A 20,113-nucleotide genomic window follows, 5' to 3' on the forward strand; every position below is an offset into this window, starting at 1 on the left:
AGTAAAACGGAGTTGGCGACATGAATGTGAACAGAGGAGGAATTAGTAGTCCGAAGAGGCGCACTTTCGCCTGGCTCAGCAAACGCCACGACAAAGCGACAGCGGGCCGGGGCATAAATTTACGCTGTCTGCGTACCATAAGCGTAAGCGTGCTTACGTACGTTAAACGCGGGCGCATTCTCACTTTTAGTTCAGCGTATGCTAGCACAGAGGCAAAACTAAACTCAGCATATAGTGGCGCCATCTGGTTGTCAGGTTGGGAACCATTACTACAGTGAACTAGAATATTGGGTAGTGTGCTTACTGCGCCACGCCTCCATAGGCCGAGGTGAAGCCGCTGGTGTCGACATTTTTTAGTTTCCCGCTTGTCCTCTAGGTACCGCCGCTGTTCGGAACACTGCAAGATTTACAAACTTTGGTTAATTGCTGTGGAGACGAAGGAGACACTCTAGGATTCAGTTTTAGCGCAACTAAATCAGGTGTGATGATTTTTAACGATACAACTGATCAGGCGCTTACAATACAAGGCCACGAAATACCCAAAGTGGCCGAAGGCATTCAGGCCCCGACACAAAAAATTAAGGATTGTAATATGAACGGGAAGCGAACAAACTGAGAACAGTGACAAATTTTTTACATATGTTCAGGCTAACAAAGTAAAAAAACGTCTACGACACCTCAAAACTGTAACGCAGACAAATAATCAAATGGTTGAAATGCCCCAATTACAAAAAGGCCCTGTTTCAGCTAGAGAGTTCAAGGTTATCTTTGAAATATTCTACTGGGAACACTAAAAGATTGGGGAACACTTAAGCTCCGCCTGAAACGAATGACAGGACAGCGTTAAAAGCCAGTAACTACTTCTTTCCTTGCAACTTTAAAATTACAGTCATTAGTATGCATCCGTACGCACACTGTGCCACAAGACACACAATGTCTCCTTTAACTAAGTCGTGCAAACGTGCCTCAGTGGTAGCAAGTCTGACCAGCAACCCAGAGGTCAGGGGATCGATTCCCGAAAAAGTATTCAAATATTCTTTTGAACGTAATTTCGCTTTACGTCCTCACATGTGACAACGGCCTCTCGTTCTTTCGACCAGCGTTCTGCAAACGACGGATGTCAGCCTCACTGCGTTTTTGCAATGAGGCAGCTGCCATAGTTCGTTTGAAAAAAAATGCGAGAAAACAAGGCTAGCAGCCAATTTTGTTGAATATTCACTCGAGCAATACTGCACGCCATGTTTGGCGAAACACGTAGCGCGGGTGGAAGCAGGCTCCAGCTTTTTAGAGGAGGCACGGGAGCAGCAAAAGTTCAATTTTGGAACCGGTTTGGAGCAATTGGTAAGCTATTTCGGTGCACTTTTGGAGCAAACTGGCGACATTTAAATGCGACTGAGAGCAGTTTTGTTTGCAACGGATCCCACAGGCCAGAATTAATTAAAAGAACTGCAATAGTCCATATGAAAAACTGCTTGATCATCTGCCAACATTGGGCACCGGAAGTCCGGTCTCCATCTTGGTTGCGGCGAGAGTTGAGCTCGCAGCCTGTACGCCGTATTGAGAGTTGTTTGCATTTGAGCGAAAGTTTTTACGATGGCAAGTCCTCTCGTCACATACCAGCCGCTATGCATTCCGAGTCGGAGCAGCTCAGGTTGGACGACGGATTTGGCCGTCGTTCCGCATATTTCGGAGCGCACATTAGGATGGCTGTGCGACCAGAAAGTCCCCTCTGCTCGACAACGCAAGAAAGCGTACAGCTTTGCCATCGAGGCCTACTGTTCGCCGTCATCGCTTCGCATGAAGGCTTGTGACTTGGGGTAAGCAACTTTTTGCTGTAGTGTTGCTATAGCGCTCTAGGCGTACTCTGCGAACGGCGTCTGACGGCAGCCTTGCCCCGGCGCTCTGTACTCTTCCATTACACGCGCACGCACATTCGTACCTCGCTCATTTGATATGGAAGTTCCGTCGCAACCGAATAGTGGGGGCTTCTCTTTCTTCGTTTCAAGGAGCGTTTGTGGGCGGAAGCAACAAGCTCGAGTAACGTTATGTTGATAAGATGAGGCCGGTTTCTATATGTTGAAGGGGCGGACGCCGAATCGCCGCAGAAACATTTTGCGAAACAGACGCACCGATACTCGATCGAACGGCCGCGTGCCCAGAGCGGTGCATATTGCCTTGCAAATCGGTTCTCGCAGCTTTCTCTCACCCGTCGCGGCGGGTTAGTCAGCTAAGGCTCTCTGTGGCTATGTGCGAGATTGAGGGATCGAGTCTCGCTCGCGGCGGCTTCGTTTCGATAGAGGCGAAATGCAAAAGCGCCCTTGTACATTTACTTGCGTTCTAGGGCACGTTAAACAACCCCAGGTAGTCTAAATTAATCCGGAGCACTCCACTGCGGCGTGCCTTGGTGGTTGCGACACCCAAAGCCCCAGGATTTGTTTTTTTTTTTTAGTTTCATCTCGTGATTTTTGGTGCGGTTACGTTACCTATACAGAAACACCCAGAAAAGCGTTTGATTGCTAGAACCAGTTTTAATTGCCGCTTTAATCATGAAACAAACAGTGGCCGTAAGGTCTTTATGCAAGAGTTGTATCTTACATGCATTGAGATGTCTTTGTTCTTGGGCACTCTCCCATCAGTGCACATACCAGTGTTATAGGATAAGCTTTGAACTTCATGAGTACCACAGCACTACTCTGGATTTTCTTTTCAGACTTAGTATCGTCCACGTGGATTGCACATGTTTCCGAAGTCAAAAGAAAAGTGGCCGTCCCTACAATGAGCAGCTGTCTTTTCACATTGCCGCTGGCGTGCCTCGTACCACTACCTGCGAGTGCCCAGCAGGAAAGAGTGGAGCCTGCAGCCATGTCCTTGCAGCAGTACGCCTGCTAGCCCTGTTGAAGCAGAAGGGATTTGCAGAGCCACCACCAGAGCTTGCCTGCACAGAGCTGCCTCAGCAGTGGAGACGCCCAAGACAGAAAGGCATCAAGCCTGCCAGTGTCCTTGACGTAGACTGGCGAGCCCCACGGGAAGGCGGTGCGCAGTTGCCAGTGACTGCTCGCCTTTTGGATGCAAGCTTGGACTACCAAGACGAAGCTAGCCAAGTAGCCGCAATCCAGTCACTTGGTACAGAGCTGGAGGCACTGGGCGACCTTCCTTTTGCCGCTGTCTTGCGGGACGTGCAGGTTCCACTGGTGAAGACAAAGGCAGGTCTTGCTCCAGTAGACTCGCCATTGACCTACCAGCAGTCGGACAGTCCGCATGATTTCAAGACTCTGTTGTCATCAACCATAGCCCCTGGTGCAGGCACCAGTTGTGCTGTCCCACGACTGCAGCTTTTCTCTGGTGCAGTGCCGCACACATTTCCTGCTGTTTTCACAGCTGACGAACAACAAATCCTGATGGTTAGCACATTAGTTGTTGCTTTCGTTCACTGCATTTACAGGCTGCTTTTGCAGGTTCGCCATGTGTTTATGGTAGCAAAAGTGTTATTTGTTTGTCCAGCATATAGCGAGTGCTTTTTACATATGACAGTAAGCATGCTTGTTGAAATGCTTCTGCTGTCCTAACTGTGCATTAGTGCTTACTGTCTATTTACATCCAGGTCTGAGTGATTAAAAGCACATATTGAGCACCATGTCTGGTAAATATTTAACATTCGTTGACGAGTCCTTGCTGGCACTTGCACACCATCTACATGCCAGGTCATGGAAAGTGTTGCTATTGATCTTGTCAAAAGGTTTAAAATGTAACCTGCAAAAGTTCACTGGCTGTGATAGCACCATCCAGGCTGCAAGGCCATTTAGTCTGGCGATGGGCATCTGCTGTGATAGTGTTCAAAGCATGCATGTCTGACTATACTATACATTCAGACCTGCTGCTCTTAATCGCTGGGCATAAAGTGCTCTTTATCTCATGAACTGGCTCACGGGAACGATTACTGTTTAAAATATTCTTGTCTCCTATGTGGACAGCTAAAACTGCTCACTTTATTGACTGATTCACAGCCAGCTGCATGTTCTTGCTCTTTTTTTTTGTTGTAGTTTCCGGTTTTTTATTGGTGCAATTTGTCATTCACATAATGTGCATTGAAAGTAATGAACATCGATCAGAGCTCACCTAGCTGCCATATTACTTTCGACGAGTGCCAGGGGCAGTCATACAGGGTAAAGAACCAGCATGGGGACCGGAATTTTAATATGCTTATTTACCAACCATAGTAGTAGCCATGCTAAGCCATGCAATCAGCCCTTTGCTAAATGCACTGTAGCTTCATAATTCACCAAAAATACCAGTTGGTGGTTAAAGTGAACCTACATTTCGTAATGAAGCAGCACTTCTCTTTGACTAGTTGTGGGTGTGTACTTTCCCTTTACAGCCAAGATTGACCATCAGTTCATAGCTCGTGTTTTCTCTCAGAATGAAGTGCTTGAGAATACTAAGCCGTGAAGCATGCCGCATGTTTGCACAGCCAACAGTTCGAACTTTCTGTTGCCATGGTCGTGGCCAAATACTGTACAGTGATAATTACGGTGCCTGAGACACAGGATGTTTTATTTCTCCTGCCCCATCCCTTGTAGATGGTCTAGTGTAAGGTGGTGTCTTGTTAACACTTCATAGAATAGGCCAAAAATTAAAATAACTCTGCAGCATGATATAACAACACAAACAGTTGTGCGGCGGCTCACACAAGGCATGAAAGATGTCTGGCTTGCAGCGAACTGTGAAAATTTCAGTTTGGCCATTGAATCGATCAACATTTTGCATGCTGACATTAGCGTCATCTGATGCACTTTTACGAGTAAAAGTCGAAATAGGCTGGATGTGCACCAAGCAGGATTATTGAGAACTGCTGAAAATCAATAACGTGCAGACTTGCGTGAAATACATAATACTGTTTTTCTTTCCTAGCACCTTCAGCTTGCTCCTGAGGAAGCCCAGGACCTAGAAGCAAATACCAGGAGCAGGCCCTGAGCGACAAGTGGCACTCAGCACGACGACACCGCCTCACAGAATCTACCTTTGGCAAGGTCATGAGGCGAAAAGAATGGACAGAGAAAGGTTTAAGGAATCTCTTGGACCCAAAAGATCTGTCCCGGGTACGGGCTATACAGTATGGAAAATAAACGAGTCTGCTGCAGCGGAGCGGTATGCCACTACAATGAGAGCTGCAGGACACAATGTGACCCTGCAATATTGTGGCCTTGCTGTGCACCCTGGCTCTCCATGGCTGGGTGCAAGCCCGGATAGGTTGGCCTTTGACCCCGAAGAAGGCACCTATGGTGTCATAGAGATTAAATGCCCTTACTCTTTGAAAGACAGTGAAGCTGACACTGTACCTACAAAAAACGTTTGTCTTGAATTTGTTAATGGTGCACCTCAGCTCAAGAGAGATGATGAATATTTTTATCAAGTTTTAGGACAGATGGCTGTCACAGAATGCAAATGGGCATACTTTGTTGTGTTCTCAGAAAAGTGGATGGCTGTGGAGCGCATTTACTTCGAACAAGGGAAGTAGGACAATGTTAAGTCACAGTTGGATGAGTTCTTTTTCAGTACTGCTCTGCGTTACTTCGCTGCTCGCGACGCTGCTGTCGTGTGAGAATTCTGAGAATGTGTTGTACTGAAATTGCATTCATCTATGGTTTGACGATTCGTTTTTCTAAATTGTAGTGATGTACACATCTTGCACCTAGTGATTTTTTGTATGTATGGCTTCCTTTGTATAACTGTCCATTCCTTATCTTGTCTTTTGATCACCCATTGTATATTTTTGCATTTCCTGAATAAATAAAAGAAAGTCACACGAAAGCTAATTTTAAGAAGTAACTCTTGTTGAAAGCAGGTTTTGTGGTATAGAATGAAACGGTTGGTTTTTGGCCTAGTTGGTGAAACATATTGTAGTGCTGAATAGGGGCAAGAAAAAAATTGGAAAGATGCTCACTTATTGATTTCTTGAAATTTCATCAGACTAACAGAGGCATGCCTGCATAGTCTGCAAGCCTACATTTTGTGGCCACTTCCCAAACAAAACAAGCCGAAATTCCTAACACCATGATGGCACCAGCCCTTTTTAAGAATCAAAATTTTTATCATTCATCTCGGTGCTAAGTGATCGCTTTCATGAGTGTGACCCATCAGTAAAGAACGGTAAATTTAGTGCATCACTGTAGTTTCTCTTTATTACACTTGTTTTTTGTACAGGATTGCACAGAATCTGTTGTCAAATTACTCTAGTCCTTGTGCCCTCTCCTGATTGCTGGGGTGAGGGAAGTTTCTGCACCTGTGCTATCTTGCTGCATGGTTTGAGGCAGCATTTATAGAGGTCATCCTCTAAGTTATTCACACATTAGTTATGGTGGAAGTGCCAGCTGTTGCGTGCTTGGTTGTGAAGGTTTGCTCAAAGGGCTTTGAAAGTTTGTGAGAATAGCAGCCACAGTCCAGATTTGATTGATTATGGGAGCCAGTGTGAGTGGGATCGGCCGGTAAAATATATGGAATGATTTGACCCTTCTTATTCTCCTTTCTACACGGATCCTCAATGAAGCAATCTCCTTAGTTTCCCTGACTTGTTGTTCAGACAGGGCATTCCTGTGCAGAAATGGTGGAATGTTCAGCTTCACATTTTTGCTTGCCAAAAGGTCCTCAATCAAGAATCCCTTGTCTGCCATGATGGAATCATTTCTGTCTAACTTGACGTTCAGAAATCCACTTTTCAGTACGGCCTCCCTGTCTGAGATAGAACCTGTGTAGAGCTCTGACACAAAGCTCACTAAGCCGTTTGGTGAAACACCAACGAGGCCTTTAAAAGTATTTGAAGACTTGTAAGTAGAGTAAGAGCTTGATTGGAAAGAAAGTGAGGAGGGCACCTCACACTTTATCTCTGTTGGATCCAAAATAACCCTTGTTGTTGGATACGTCCTGAATGCTGTAGGCATTGTTGCATCTATAACAGCTCTTGACACCCAGAGTGGTAGTTTGCAGAGTCTTATGTACATGAAGTTAATCCATGACACACATATGCGTGACACTGTTGACTGAGTGATCCCAAATCTGTGTGCCAGGTCATGCTCGAAGAGGCCGAGACGAAGCCTTACAAGTACGAGGAAAGGCTCATTCTCTGCTGTCAGCTTCCGCGGTCGGCCTCCGCTGGCTTTGATGCCAGCATTTCTGAAAACATTACTCTCATTCTTTCCGGGGTTGATGTAAGTCATCAATGCCAGGAAGTGCTGGTATGACGGTATTCCTGTGTAAGCAAGAAAGTCCTCATTTGAGTGTTTAAAACAGTCAATGCAAAAGCTTGTTCTAATTTCTTTTTCTTCAAGACGTGCAGCGAGGCGGCGATTTTCTTGCAGACATAGGTGCATATCCGTCTTCGTCTGGGGCAGCTGCTCCTGAAGGACTTCACATTTTTACTACAGACTGCGAGCAGGGCACTTTTTTCTTATTTCTTTTTTTTAAGCCCAAACTAATATCTGTCTGCCTCGGGGAAGCGGCCTCACGGCCGGCCGCAGGCTTAACCGCCTTGCGGGACGCCGGGGGATGGGGGCCTAGCACGACCTCGGAAGAGTCTGGCAAAAACCGTCGATGTTGAGGAGTACCGGTGGAGTAGGCCCGGTTCATCTCACCCTAAGCCATGTTCTCGGTTAGTGGCCCGGTCGCCCGGCCTTGAACACTCTCTCCTCAATAGGAGAAGAGCAAGGTAGGGGAGGAAATAAGTGCATGGATGGATGGTGGGAAGCACAGATGGGTCCCCACGGAGGTGTCAGTTCCGAGGCCGCTGACGATCTGAGCCTCTACTGGCAGGGACTATCACACATACTTCCGGTGTCTGAAAAACCGCGAAAAGCACTCGATGGCGAGTAGCCGGCAGGTTGGAAAATCCTCCTAGTGTCGTGGACGAGCCCCAGATAGCTACTGACCCCGTGTTAGGTTTTCTTGTCTCCGACAGTCGGAGGCCGTTGCGCATGGTGGGTGGTCGGGCATCCCGTGAGTGGGGCCGCACCATTGGGCAATCTCGATGCTCTCCCTGCCCTGGCCAGGCAGGCCAGCAATGGAGTCGAGACAATCGAAGGATCAGAGCAAAAAACTCTCTGTCCCCATTCCCCTCCCATGTCCCTTTTCCCTTTCCGCTACTTCCCAGGGGAGGTCAGGGGAGCCTCCCCGGGCCCGCTCTCTCCGCTGTGGGTCGCTACAGTAGCTTATTCCCTTTTACTTTATTTTTTCACCCAGGGGTGGCGAAATTACAATTTGTCTACGGGCCTATTCTTTTATTTTCCAATTGGGTTAAGCCTGTTGTGCGTACGCGGTGCAGGCAGGGGCGTATTATTTTTATTTCCTTTTGGTTGCCCCAACCTAACAAATGTCTATTTCATTGCCCTGTGTGGCAACCACACCTTTGAGACGTTCCACTTCATTGACAGGCTCACCACTACTTAATAAACAGGTTGTACCAGAAGCAGGTGGACAGCTTTCAGTGCCTCCCTCTTTTTCATGCGCTTCAAACTCTAAAGCTGCTGCAGATGATCGATCAGTAGACTGGTCACCAAAAAATCCTGCTTCACTGTCTTCTACAGCCGGTGCTTGAGCAACAGATGGATCTGAAATCTCACGTGCCTGTGGAGAGGCACTTAGTGTCCGCTTCTTGGGTGACTTGCGAAGCTGTTGCTTGTCGCCAAAGCTGAACACACTGGGGCAGGCTGTATCTCGCAGTAAGTTGTTGCCGCTGAATACACCGGGAATAAAATCTGATGGCAGGAAATGCCTTGAACACACTCTTGTGCATTTTGTAACTTGAAGTGTTTCCCTTCGTCACGCTTGATGGCGATGATCCACTTTTTGTATAATGTGGCATCCCTTGGGAAGCGATGATATGAAACCAAGTTTCAAAAGATTTACATGTAAGTAAAACCTACATCAACAAATAATTCATCAGTAACCCATATGTAACCCAATACATGACTACTGTGACCTGCGCGCGACATTTAAAAATACTTCGGACAACAAACAGTTTTACTGCAATGGTGCAAGTGTTTGTTACCAGGCTGCATATCCGTCAAGCGGGCACCTTCGATCGCGATTTTTCGCGATACGGATATTGCGATCGGCCGCAATCGTAGGCGATCGTGTTGTGCGCTAGAGATCGGCAAACTCAGTGCGGTTCGGTTAGTTGGACCACAGCGATCACGATCGGAAGTCCCCGTGTGCCACCGGCGCGATAATGTGCGCCCATCGCTTTATCCGCACTATCCGGCATCTCTACCGCGGCGCGATTAATGCCGAGCGAAGCATTAATGCAGTCCTTGTAACCACGGGCTTACAAGAGCGAGCGCCATGTCACTAATATTCACAGCATCTGAATTTGCTCCAACGACAAGGCTGCTGCCACGGCCGAGGGTAAACAAAGAAGGTCCGCAGACAAACACCGCAGGGTTGACGTGAGAAAGAAAGGAAGCCTTTCAAAACTTTCACTAACATCAGTTAAGGTACAACACGTTACTTCTCTAACAGGTGAAGTCATTTGTATTTAACTCGAGGTCATCTTTTTTCAATGAGACGACTATCAATAAGGGTACGTCCGATATTTCCCTACCTGTCGCGCACGGATTACGCGTGTGTGAAAGCAAATACCACGCACCTTGTTAATTACCGCCTGGATCCTTGGGTCCTCGCTGTTTACACCAGGGGACACAGCAGTGCGTCGGCATTTTCGCTATATGATGTGGGTCGATCAGCGGATGACCAGCGGTTTGTGAATCCGCGCGGGCCTTGCGCAGTCTCCGCTTACCATAGAGTAATGCCAGTTATGCCACTTCCTCGCCTCAACCAAGATGGCAGACCTAACTCTCAGCTTGTAAACGAGATGGCGCTGCGCATTTCGCGTATGGTCTATTGTTCTGAAGACATTTGCTAGGGTTCATGAAAAAAAAAGACATGTGAAAGCTACTACAAACAGTAGTTGCAGTACATAAGCTGTTATTAATTTCAGTTCAGAAAAAAATAAAACAACAACATAGCGGGGACAGTTTTAATTGTATTAAACCCAGAGCATTTCACTGAAAACACACCATACATGAATATGACACAAGTGGTAAAGCATTAGCCGAGACGATTAACGTAAACTGTTTCAGACTGGTTTACTCCTGGATGTGTAAGAGAAAAGGGAGCAATCGATCAGAGGTGGTAATCGGCATGCAGTAAATATAATGACTGGACACAAAGTGGACTAGAACTGGCTACTGCCATATAAATAAAATACAAAGACCTTGCAGTTAAACATTAAAAGCAAAAGCAGCAACAAGTATCTTCTCGCTCACCACATAAATCGGTCTGATACCGAAATTTGTCCCACTGAATTCAATTAATTGCGTCATTCCAGTGAGAAATATAAAGAAAAATGTCCTGCACTGTTCGCCCGATTCTGCCACTCAACACTGCGCAGATAATTGGAGCGACAGTACTCGCTTAGTAAACTTTAAAGCCTTTCAGTTCTGCATAGCTTTTTAATAGCCACAACCAAGCCGTCAGAAGAGTGAAGCAGAATGTTGAATATGCGATGTCAGCACCAAAAAAAAATAATCAATGCCCGCCAGAAGTTTGTAATTCAATTGTTAAATTAGCTCCGGCAAAGAAAATTATATTCACGCGCTATTTACCCGGCCCACTCGCGCTGGTGGTTGCTTTCCAATACAAGGTGTTCGGAATCCTAAAAAAGCGAACCGCTGGTGGTTCGGTTTGCCGCTAGTCAGCCGGGCCTTTCGCAAGGACGCAGTTTTAGCGCCGTATTATCTCCACTGGCTCCTGACTGCTGGCACTGCGATTGTATCTTTGCGCGATTATTACTTAGTGCGGCGCATGCCATCCCGCGGGGACGGGGGCTACGAGTGGGGGGGTGGACGTATGTGCGACAATGTAGCGCACATACGCTAGTTATGACCTTTAATGAGTTTTTTTAACACGGGTTCGCGAAATCACCGCCTCTCGTTTTGGAACCCTAAATTACCAACCCTAAAGCTTGCTATCTGAGGTGAGTTCACAGTGCCGGCCGCGCTCAAGTTATATTACCAGATAATAGCTGAAAGTACTTACTTTTACTCATGCTTGTACAAGCATTCCATGACAGCCGCGCCGACCACCACGAGCGAACCCAAGTGTCGATGCGAACGCGGTTGCGTCCGTTTCGTAGCGAGCACCCGGTGTTGCCCAAATGACAATGCTAAATTTGGCTCTGTATACTTGCAAATGGCGTAAATTGCCGTCTAGGCGCAGGAGAACAAATTGGCACGGCACTTCAACCCTGCGTGCAGCTGCCATCACGTTGTCGGAAAGGTAGTGCACGTGCTCCAGCCAGTGCCGCTGAAGCAATGCGGTGTCCAAGAATATGCGGCCCACGAGGTCGCGTGGCGACTAAAGTTGGAATGCTGACACCTCCTAAGGTAATGTCAAGTTTCAATGACGCAGTAATTATTAATCCAGTATGCGACATTAAACGTCGAGAGGAAGACATGCACATATTTCTGTAGCCTAGTAATATCTCTCACTGGTGGGCCGGTGGACTCCGCTACTACGTCTTTTGGGGGTTAGAGTATGACGAACAATGATACCAAGGTGCTCACTTGTAATTAAATAGCTCATGCTTTTTTCCGTGGGCTTTATGAGCTGAAACACCTCCAATGCCAACGATAATCAACAAGTATGTGAATGCTTCAAAAACAAAATCGCCGCAGGGCTTCGACCAGCTTTTAGAAATGAACGATATATTCTCGGCCAACAAATCAAAGCTGCAAAATCAAATCACCCAAATCACCGGTAGAAAGAAGGTCTCCGTGTTGCAGGTTCAGCCACGATCCGCCGTTCTTCCACGCCGACTGCGCAGCCGTCGCGAACCGTCTGTTACGAAAGACTTGAAGCCAGCAGCGTTGCTTGAAAACTGCGGACTCCAACGCACGGCAAAGACGTCGCACCTTGGACTGGACTTCACCCCTTAAATTGTCGTCACGTGATGTCGCACTTCCGGTCCCTGTCTGGCCCCGCTATTATGCTGCTGAATTTAGCACAATGGCAGCCAGTAGCAAGCGAAATACCCCACAAATGACTAATCCCCTTATCAACACGTCGCCCATCCTTGGTCCTGCTGGAGAAGATGGCTTCCTCTCGCATTTTTTTTTTTCTGAGAGAACTTCTTTACAATGAGGCCGGAACACCGGAACACAGAGAAGTAGCCTACAAATGACTAATCTTTTCAGGAGGACACAGGAGCGCAATAAAAGACATGGACATAGAAGTAGAGAGGGACGAGCGCTACCGTGTCTTTTATTGCGCTCCTGTGTCCTGTGTGAATTCACACCAATTAGCACAAATGTCTGCTTTGCTACAGTTAATTTCCTGTGTCCTCCTGAAAAGTTATGAACCAACACGCCAAAATACCACTACTACTGAAATGACTAATCCCCTTATCAAGATCCCTTCCATTCTCCCTCGGGCTGGACAAGTTGACTTGCTTGCTGGCACTTTTCTGAGAAGTCCTTTACAATGGGGCCAGTTTACAGCGAAATACCACACCAATGACTAATCTCCTTAACAACACCTGCTCAATTTTCAGGTCTGCTGGACAAGCAGGCTACCTCTATCGCATTTTTTCTGAGAAAAGTTCTTTACAAAGGGGCAGTGGCCTCACTTTGGGCAAATAGTTAACAGCCGTGCTGTGTAGTTAGACCACGTGGGCGAGTCATCTGTGTACAAAGCAGTGCTGTAGGTTGTCAGCGCTGCCGTTATTGCGTTCACTCCTCGACTCAAGGCTGCAGGCGTTGCAGGCCGGATCTCACAGCGCTCTGTTTCTCTTTTTGTCTGATCTTGGCTTCGTGCCGTTGGGCTGCTTCAATTGGTACCGGTCTTTTCGCTTGAGATATACACTGCATTCCTTGGGTTTATCTAATGAAACTTAAACGTCTTCTGTAGCGCAGCAGGTATCGTGACTCGTCCGCTGTTTTCGGCAGGCATGCCTAGCACATGTTCAGATCTTTACTAAAGAATGGCTCATTCGTTGCATTCGCTTTGCTTTTACAATAGCTAATTCAGAGCTCCGTGTTCGTGCCACTTACCTAACTCCCCGTCGGGCTATGCACTGAGATCCGGTGATAAGACAGGGAAGAAAGTATGGAGGGCAGATAGGGTGCCTGGATGGGCCAAGTCAGCGTAAGCGCGGGCATCGATGCACCCTAAGGTCAGCTGCACCCTTTGGGCAGTGATATAAGAGATGTGCTGGTGGCATATCCGAGATAGTCTTAGAGAGCCGTCAACCATTCTAGCACCTGGCACCAAAACAATTAAACGGGAGCTAGTAAAAACAGCGCGGAGACTGACACGATAAATTAATACTCTGTGCAGAAGTGGGCCACCCGGATCCCCCTTGCACTAATAAATAGCATTTCTTTCCACGAATAGTAGGACAACATTTATCAAAGGCTGGAAGGGTGACCTATCGCTTTAAATGAACTATGAATCCCTTGATTTTTCTTAATTAAATGTCGAAAGGAGTGTCAGATGGTGTGGAAATGTGCATTTGTTTCGACACAGCGACGTTTCCGGCCTCAATTTTTTGGATTGACACATTCCTCACCTGTAGTCTTTGTGTTACGCGTATCGGTAGGAATGCTAGAAGCCTGTTATGAAATTATTCTGATTACTAGAGGCACACAGGAGTTTTATCTTTGAAAGTGGGGTCGCCTTTCTTAAGGCTCGGCAATGACTACTACAGGCGACCATCTATAGCTCGGTATTCCGTTCAACTAGAGACCTAACGTGGTTGTATATTTCGAAGGAAAGGTTAGCATTGTGCCAAAGAGACCAAATGTTCCACAGCCTTCCAGTCGGCTTCAGAAATATGACATCGATTGATAGGAATGATCATTGTCAAGCGCCCTCCGCATCTTCCGTGGGGACATCACAAAATAGTAATTGTACAGAAACCACAAAAAAGAAACCTGAGAGAATGGTATGCCACAGGAGTTGCAAGTCTGAGTTCAACGGAACGCTGGTGTTCCTGGGAGTGGTTCTTGGTTTCCCCAAGCGCCTAAAACCACGCATACTTCAACCCCCCACCACTGTTAGAATGTATTTGTTGAATGCAGGCAGTTTAGATGTGCTGCTAAACTGTATTTGGGCATTTTATTGGCGCAGTATATTTCGGAGTTCTTTTTTGGAATGTGGAACAGGCTTAAAGGGGTTAAAATGAATCCTGCTCGTTTCAAGACAGCCCTCGAGGAAGCCATGTCATCTTCATGACTGCCACGCAACAGTCATTGTTAACAGCCGTTTATGCGCCCGCCCCTCATGTCATACGCTGCCTGCGGACCCTTGCAGTTCAAATAAAAACAAAAGGAGATTGCTAACCTTAAATCAGCCATGAAGGAATAATTCATGCAAGCATGGGTTCAGAGTGGCTTTTTGGCCTGGTTTCTTGTTTTCCGGCCTTCATCCTATATATGCTGTAGTCCCTTTATAGAATTCGAGTTGTGAGACAGCACTCATGTGTGTGTTCCGCTTTTGTCTGCATCTTGTTCCAAGCTTAATTTTTCAAAATAACTACATAGGCGCCGTATGTGCGCTGTGCTTGGTACCACTATGATCGTTCATCTGTGGGGCCACGTGGAACGACTGCCCAGGTGTTTCTTAGGAGTCACATGTCGAAGCAAGAGGCATCCCGATAAGGAAATGGCTTGCATCCTGCCTTCTATCGGAACAAATTAAGCCGTGAATCAGTGGACCAGTGCACCAGAGACAGCAAAGCATAGAGATAAGATCTTTCAAGATCGTGGCGACAAAGTTCTTTACGAACTTGATAGCGGTGGCCAGTGTCTTCCATTTATGAAAGACATGAGAGCGCAAAATGGCAACACGGACGAGTAAGGGAACAAGCCGTGCGCTGCACTTTCAACAGGATTTATTCAAGGAAGAACGATTATATAACTTCTGCCCTTATCCATGCTCTTAATCGCAGTTGGCACACAACGTCCTGTTCCCTTACTCGCCCATGTTGCCATTTTGCTCTCTGATCTCTTTCACGAATATGCACCAAAAGCCGAGCTGCAAGTACTTATCTGCCATTTATCTTTTTCCTGCAGCCCCAGATGTTTCCCTAAACACTTCGTCAACGGAGGCAGCTTTGTCTGTCAAAAAGACGTATTATTTTCGGCTACAACTCAAGACCGCAGAGAATATTTTCCTGGTCACCCTTCCAGCCCTTTTCAGCCCATGGCATCGATCGATTCTCATCACTCAGCTACCGTGAGAGTGTAGAGACCGGCGCCACAATGGAGAGAAGGCTCTATCCCCAACCAGAGAGCTAAGAGATTATCCCCTTTTACATTCCACTCCCTGCTTTGTCACATATCAGGGTCGTGAGAATTGCCCAAGGTACTCCAATTATCTGGAAGGGGGATTTTGACGTGGAATAGCCGCTGCGTTCATAAGTTGTATCCTACTATACTCCAGTCCTTCCTGAAATGAACCGATATAGCTGTCGGGGTGAAGGAAGCAAAGCCCTTTCATAACTTGACAGTAACACCGCTCTGTTTTTGCTGTGAAGCCAACACGCGATCTTCTACCCCCTTTCGTGCCTCTTCTCCGTGGTCCAATTAGTCCTCCGCTTTTCCGGACGAAAACTGGTCCTCGCCTTTCACTGCCTATGGAAGAACGCGCCGCTTGCGTTTTTCTTGCACCTTAATTTTTACTTGGCGCCATTTCTCTCCTTAGCATGGTGGAGGGAACTTTCCGCACTGTTCTTTCTGAGCTGTGCGCTAGTGACAGGCCGTTCTTCTGCTCGAATAGCAGCGGCAAGTGGCCTGAAAACGGCTGCGCAGTTTCTATGACGTCACAAAGAAAGCGCGGTGGCTTCCGCAATAGGCAGCGCCTCTACAGCGTTGTCGGCGAGGAAACGCGCATGAACTATTAGTCCTGTTTGTCATATACCTTCATTCAAAAATTTTTCTTCTTCCTTCTCGCTTCTCATTGCTTCTGTGGTGTTGCTGGCGTAAATTGTACATTACATGCTAGACTTGCTCACCTCGCTTTTATTCAGTCACTACAGCAGTATAGACACTGCCTTCTCTTGTGGACGCAGATGCCTGCTACCGATCACACTATTCGTGACTTCGTCAAGATCCATTGCAGAGTATCTCTTCTTTCCAGCTTGCACTTTCATGCGCTCATCGGTAAATGAAATCCGAGAAACACAGGCGTTTAAAAAGCATTTCTGTGAGGATGTGGCTATGCGCTGAACAAAAATTTCTCCATCGTTGTAGCGTGGGGCTAGATTCGTACAGAATGACGATGCAACTAAGCAGTCAGTATTTGAAGTGTATATGAATTATTAATTGTGTTCAATGTCGCGAAACAACACGTGACTACACGCGGTACCGTAGGGGAGGGCTGCCTATTAATTTATGCAATCTGCGGTTCTTTAACACGCGCTGACATCGCAAAGTACAGCGGAGTTTTCGTATTTGGCCTCCACCTAAATACCGTGGGATCAGGAGCCGAACGACAAAGCCACTGAACCACCTTGGCAACCCTATAATGATTAAGATTAGTATTGAATAACGCAGCAATAATGTGCACGCAGTACATTCGATGCATATGCATTGAACGCTTTAGCGACTTCTTGACTTCTCAAGAAGACGCAAAGCAAGCAATACCACGGGCCGTATTCTATAAGCGGGCATTTTGCTGTTGTCCATTTCGCGTCCATTCAGTCCTCCGTAGTAACTCTGATACACCTGCAGCTTTCAGGGGTCTGGGCCAAGTGACCTGTCGTTGGGTGGTTGGCGACCGTATCCTACCATTGCCTGAGGTCCGGTCATCAACTTTGTCATCGGCCGGCTCACTTGCCATAGACGCTTGAAAGCCACAAGTATATCGGAGCGACCATTGACAAAGGACCGAAGAGACGCGAAATGGAGCACGGACCCGCGCGGTGGATAAGGCGCTCATCTACTGATACGAAGTACCCGGGTTCTAACCCGACCGCGGCGGCCGCGTTTCTAGGGAGCAGCGATGCTGTGCCGTGCGATGTCAGTGCCCGTTAGATCCACAGGTGGTCGAAATTATTTCCGAAGTGCTTGGCGTGAAGTCGTAGAGGAATCATGCGGCACCCACTGAAAACCTCTCCCCTCGCAATGTACGGCGCTGGAATAGCAGATGGCGCAAGTGGCGGACAGCACACAGCTTTCGCCTCGCAGTTCTCGTCCTGTGTCCTTGCGCTGTTTTTATTACAAGACAGCTTTCGCGTTTCCGCACGTGAGGAGACTTAAGTGCCCCTGATAATTTCATTACAGTGGGCTTGGAATGGGGTAAATGGACCTGAGAACCAACAATTGCGCAACAATGCACTGCCTGCAAAAGATGTGGCGGCGTACTATCAAGGTAAGAAAGTTGTCACGGAATGCAAGGAAGAACTTCCATTTTTATTTCTTCAGAAAGAAATGTCAGCATCGCTAAAATCGATTACGGTAATTGCACTCTAACGGCTTGTAAATCAACTGAGAAAAGTGAAATGGCATAGTTAATTTCGATTATCTTGAAGTCTTCTAATGGTTCGGTGATCCGGCGACACGTTGCGGAACAGACTGGACACTTCTTCGGGACTATGTGGTTTATTCACGAGCGCTCATCAGCGACTTCTCTCCGAGCCCTCTCTCAGACCTCGCCCGGTCTCCGCTCCGGTGCCGGCCGGTCTCTCCGGAGTCTCTCAAGCTCCGATCTCCAAGTCCCCCTGGTCCGATCTCCGGTCTCTTCGGTCTCTGCCCCGTCTGATCTCCAATCCCCAGCCGGTCTCCGCCGGTCTCCCCCCCGGTCCGATCTCTCCCCAAGTCCCATTTTCGCGCCAAAAACTCGCCCTTAATACACTTTCCCAGCATTCTGGGGACCATTTTTGTAACCAATAGGAAATGCGCTTGTCAGAGCCAATCAGAAGAATTTCGTTCAAACTAAAGGAGCCAATAGCACGCCGGTGCTCGCGGGGTTGTTGTTTACGCGAGCACCGCGCGGATTCCACGAAGACGTTACGCATTTCCGCTTGGTTAGAGCACCGACACACACAAATACAAAAAAACACCAGCGGCGGCACAGGGAAGGCAAACTCAGCCCGAACCGCGCTCTCCCCCCTTCGCTGCTCGTCTTTGGGGCATCCCGTCCGTCACGCGGTCTGCAGTCAAAAGCAATAAATTTGCACGCGACCACCTCTCGAAGCCCCAGGGGTCCGCGCATCGGCCGCTTCTTGCGGCCCGAACGCGGCCTTGCAAGGACGGGCCTCCCCCTTGCGGTTAACCGTCGTGGCCGCCATCTGCCGCGTTTGCCTCAAAACAAACCCATTTCGGCGGCGCCGGGATGGCGGCTGCACAAGGAGCCCCGACAAACAGCCAACACACACAAAACCAAGGGGGCCAGGCTACCGGCTTCGGGGTGCGTGCGCGATGGGTCCCTGAGCCGCAACCCGGCAACTCAACTCCTCGTTACCGAGAATGTTGTGCGTACACTCGCTGTACGCACAACACAAATCACGTTACAACAATAAAAAGTATGCGGAGGAACATACGAATCAAAACATACAGAAAAGCTCAATGATAATACATTCAGCTACGACATCAACAAGAGACACTCGCGTCTTAACAACAGTCCCGACACATCTTGCACCCTCACAAAGGCAATATAAGAGAACAATACTTCCCCCATGCAGCGCTAATGACAAATACATTCCAACTTATAACCAAGACACATCATTTTCAGGGCACTCGAACAGTCTGTAACATGCAAACGACGACAGTTCCAAGCAGTTCATACCACATTGTCTGTAATCACTGAAGCACAACGGAAAAACCTACACAAAGTTTTCGCACAAACATTCGGCCATGTCCATGTCGATAGTCAACAGTGAGTCCTTCCAGCTCTAGATCCTCCACTCCCACCTACTGCATCCGCGCTTACTCGAGCATTTTGTGTCAATTTAGTATGAAGGCTAGGTGTGCAGCATATCTAGCGCATGACACCCGATCACAGCATGCGAAGCAGCTAAGTATGGAGTGGCCCTGGCCAGCGCGGCCGACGATTTCAGCGGTGTCCTCCCGGGTCGAACACACGCACTTGTCTACGAAGAAACATCGGTGTGGCACAGGCAGTTCGCGCAGAGACGATACTCCGTTTTCGCCGTGGTCTACCTGACTCACGATCCTCGCCGGCGGTCAATGCACTCAGACCACGCGCCATCACGATGGACAGAGCCATGTTTTCTTTGGGATTCTTCATGTTTTGCATGCTCAACTGCGGCGGCGTGTTTACGCCAGACGCCTTCCCCTCGAGTTGAATAGGCAAATGCACGCCAGGATCGTGCCGTGATTTGGGATGCGCCGCAAACTTTCGCCGTGTTTCCGTGATCTGCTCACGGTAGATGACACAGACAGTGTCTCCACCAGCTGATCTCCGTTCGTACGGCAATCTCTCCGCTGTAGCATTGCCTGTACCTGTGTCCGCTGTCTCAGAATCAGCTCTAGTCAGCTGCGACACCTGCTCCTCTGGCGACACCGCCACCACTGAGGTCGCTGTTTGAACTGTATCATTGGCGCAACACCCCCGCCACACTGTTTTTACATCGATGCGCAAAGACTGTTCACAGTGGACACTCGCGCCTGGCGATTCGTCCGTATCCGCATGCTCATGCGGTTCGACGCAAATGTCTTCCTTTTCCTCACGCGTGTCGGCAACCTGGACAGTTTCGACAACAACCTGTACGTCACCCGGCACGCTCTCAGGGCTCATCTCAGTACCGGCAGGTAGGGACTGCTGTTCTCTTTCAACCTCGACTGCCGACATAGCAACATCCGGCAACTCAGCGCCTGCAATCTCTGCATTGTTTGCCGGGACTTGCGCTTCGCCTGAAGCGCTCTCATTGCATACCAACTTGAAGCCATAGCAATTACCTAACACCTCTTTAACACCGATCAGACCCTGGCTGTCATCTCCTCTACCTGGAGGGGGTATTCGGCTCTGAACTCGCTCCAGCAGTACCGCCGGCTTCTGCGTAATTCGCTCTTTCTGGAGAGATTCTTGCATTTCCTTGTACTTT

At 48.0% G+C, this 20,113-nt stretch overlaps 2 pseudogenes; one reads left to right on the plus strand and one right to left on the minus strand.

Moving 5' to 3' along the window:
- Positions 1 to 1,625: 1,625 nt before the first annotated feature.
- Positions 1,626 to 4,971, plus strand: LOC149326228 (uncharacterized; annotated as a pseudogene).
- Positions 4,972 to 6,397: 1,426 nt separating this feature from the next.
- LOC149326229 (uncharacterized) lies at positions 6,398 to 6,995 on the minus strand (annotated as a pseudogene).
- Positions 6,996 to 20,113: the final 13,118 nt, after the last annotated feature.

The sequence above is a fragment of the Amblyomma mixtum genome, chromosome 10, assembly GCF_055824585.1.
Source record: "Amblyomma mixtum isolate Tamu chromosome 10, ASM5582458v1, whole genome shotgun sequence".
In the NCBI taxonomy this organism is placed as follows: domain Eukaryota; kingdom Metazoa; phylum Arthropoda; class Arachnida; order Ixodida; family Ixodidae; genus Amblyomma; species Amblyomma mixtum.